Consider the following 3,813-nt stretch of genomic DNA (forward strand, 5'->3'; position numbering starts at 1 on the left):
AAGACTGTGAAATCCTTATCACATCCCTTCGTTTCATCGTAAAGAAGATCCTTCGATGCCTTCTCTAATGCCTGCCAATTCTCCAATCCTCGTGACCTGCCCGCTAGCACCTCTGGTTCAACATGGCGTAGCATATCCTCTAAATCAAAACCACCATCGAAATCATCACTATCGGTGGAAACATCGACATCCATTCTTTCACGCGACATGTCTTCGATTATAAAATTCTCTGCCTCATTCATCTCGAAACTTAACTCTTCATCGTCATCTTCCAGATTGGCGAATTCCCCGTGATAGGTCCAAACCTTGTAGTTGGCGGTGAATCCGTACTCCATTATGTGACCCAATATTTCACCAGGATCTACCAACAATTTCTGATTCTTGCAATGACGGCACGGACAAAAGATCTTTGTCATATTCTCCCTCAAAGCATGCGCCTTAGCCTGATCAATAAATTTAGATACTTCCTTAATAAATATCGGCTGCGTTCTCCGCATCTCATACATCCATGACGACCGATCCATCTAATTATATAAAGGCAAAAAAGTTACAGATAAAAAAATAGACCGCAGGTATTTCATAAAAAAGTTTAAATGCATTTGTCTCCCAAAAAAAATTACAACAATACATGTAACTAGTATGTACAAGTGATTACATGCAAAATTTGCCCATCAAAACATATATTTTGAAGCTAGATTTTGCAAAAAATAGTTAGAACAAACCTTGTCAAAATATTAAAAAAACTCCACTTTCCACCAACGAAATATAACAAAAATGGAGCCAAATGAAGGAGGATAGATAGTTCTTCACCTTTCGTATAGAGTTCAAGCAAAAATTTCGAGTTGAAACCCCCCCTAATTGGTGCTTGCTTTAGGAGAGAGAAAGCTTCGTTTTCAAATGGTCAAGCTCGGGCCTGGAGAAGCATATATGGCCGATCATCGCATGCGGTCACTTAAGCCAGCCACATGCGAAGATCCATTATCGCATGCGGCTGCTTAGGACAGCTGCATGCGATAATGGGCCTATTTTCGCATGCGGCTGCCCCTTAAGACGGCCGCATGCGAAAATAGACCTAGATAGGTAGGTTTGCTCGAGCCTAGATAGGTAGGTTTGCTCGAGCACGGCTAGCTCGTTGACAGCCCTATACACGAAAATGGCGACATGGGCTGCAGGGGGTTGACTTCATGTCAGTGCCGTGACGTTATTTATTACGTAGTATGCAATGCAAGTGGTTGAAAATGGAATAGTGTGAGGTGTCTCGAGGGTACCGGCGGGCGCCTAGCTTGTGCTTATCGAGGGCATGTGGCAATTTGGCATTAACGGATTTGTACTTGCATTGAATGTACAATGGCACGATGCAGTAAAGTATTTTTCAATTTGCTGTGTTTATTATTTATCATGTACTACCTCCTACCCATAAAATTTGTATTTCTAGAAAGTTAAAGACATATTAATAGGATAGATAAATGACTACAATAACCTTATTTAATGAACACGGTAGATGTATTCATGTAATGAATTCAAGTAACTCATGCAATGGAAGAAAAGGTAAGCAGCTTTTTTTACCACCATCGCACATGTATAAGCCCATATACACTGGCTTCGTTCGTTCCTGGGAGTTCCAGGAGATTGAGAGAGAAAAACATCTCGTTTTCCGCGCGCACGCTTCCCAAACTACTAAACGGTGTGTTTTTTTAAAAAATTTCTATAGTAAAGCTGCTTTAAAAAAATCATATTAATCTATTTTATTTTTAAAATTTAAAATAGTTAATACGCAATTAATCATGAGCTAATGACTCACCTCATTTTGCGTATCTTCCCAATCTCCTCAATCACCTTCTCCTCAAACTCACCCTTACTTCTTAAAACCAGCATGACAGTGTCTCGCTAAGTCGCTATATGAGTTGTCTAAAACTTAAATTTGTGTGATTGTAATAACCTAAGCTACGTATCTGTGCGTATGGGTTTCTATCCTCCGGTTCGGTGTTTATTAAGACAAATCTTAATTAGCAACAAACTGTGATTAACAAGAAAATTCTTCTTTTAATTTTGCAGTATACTGTATTGTTTTTGCACGAGTACGCATTAAGTTATGCCATCCAAATATATTATTTTGGAGGTGCGGACAGAGATGATCCTCGAGGTTAAGGATTGAATCGAATGCGACAGAAGACTGCATCGCTGTAACAGCGAAACGTACAACGCTGTCGATCGCGCCATCAATTCATCGATGTCATCCGCAACGGCATGCACCCCCGTGCAACACGCCTCACCGCGGGCATATGCACGCAGGCAGCTAAAACGACAGCGGTACGCAAAAAAAATGTAATCTTTTCTTTTTTTTATTTTGAAGAACTGACGGCTGGAGTTTCTCCTGCCAGAATTTATAGAAGAAGAGAATTGGCCTAGTTAATAAGAGAAACCGGGTCAAAAACCGAACATACATGGTTAATTAAATAGGAAACCGGCAAAAAAATATACAGAAAGGGAAAGGGAAAAGAAAGAAACTACTGAGATATCACAAAAGTCGTCGTTGCCGAGCTTACAGTGGCAAGCAGCTTCGACAACATATAATGCAAACGAGGTCTCCAGAACCACCAAACAATCACCAGTGGAGTAAAAACCTTCTGAGCGAAGCCTCCAACAAGGGAACAACACCAAGGATGCTGTCAACGCTCGTCCTGAAAGGAACTTGGTTTTCACATGAAGGAAGAGAGAGCCAGCCTGACGATACCTCAAAGGAGGAAACGGCGCCCACAGGCGTCGATAACGTCAGCATAGGGTAGCATTAGGCAAGGTTTTCACCCGACGCTCTCTCAAAATGCTCCACCTCCAAACCCTCGTCACGTTGCCGAGACGCCAGTTGAGGGTCATCGTTGCCAAGCTTGCAATGACAAGCAGTTCTGGCTCCTCCTTAACAGTCAATTACACTGCAGCTCAACCAGAGACCACCTCATACACAGGAACCCAGCAGCAGCAAACCTACGTCGCGGCCGGCGACCAGCAAGGAAGGACGCCGGAAACCAACTCCGCACGCCACCCCTATCGAACCAAGGAGCTGCCAGCAACGACTGGAAGCAGCCTTGCCTAAGAAGGGAGGAGCACCTGAGAAAAGAGGAGCGGGCACTGCACTTCCAGTGAGCGCTGGAAGAACAACCAATGAAGAAGGGGAAGAACCGGATTCGGAGGAAGAGAAGGGAGGGAGATGGAGGCACCGTCCCCTTCGCCGACGAAACCCGCAGCAAGCCGGCAGCTCTCGGCAACTCCACACGGCAGCCGGCCCCAAAGCACGCCCCGTCGAGAATCAAAATTGAAAAAAAAAAGAGAATTAAAAAATAATTAATATTATTTAATTTTAGTCTAAATTTAAATTGAAATTCTATATCATGAAAAATAAATAATTACATTTTTAGTCAAAAAAATAAATTCATATCATGAGAAAAATCTAGCCAAATTTGTAGTTCATTCAATTTAGTTGGAATTAAATTGATAAGCAGTCATAAACAATTAAAATGGTACCATGCTATTTCTGAAAGTAGAAAGATGGTTAAAATTACTGAGAGAGAAACTGATTTTTCCAAGCCCAAACTTGCAGGCCCATTTGGAGGCCCAACAGCCGGTGGCCCGATGTGGGAGAAGCCAGAGCCGTCCGATCAAATGGACGGTCCAGATTGATCCTAGCCCACATAGATATCTGCAACGAAAACCCTAACTCTAAATTTCATTTCCCTTCCCCCCGCCCCCCGCCCCCCCCCCCCCCCCCGATCCCCTCTCTCTCAGGCGGCAGCCTTCCCCTCGAGCAGCGGCGACCTC

The sequence above is a fragment of the Oryza sativa genome, chromosome 12 (assembly GCF_034140825.1).
Source record: "Oryza sativa Japonica Group chromosome 12, ASM3414082v1".
NCBI lineage: Eukaryota > Viridiplantae > Streptophyta > Magnoliopsida > Poales > Poaceae > Oryza > Oryza sativa.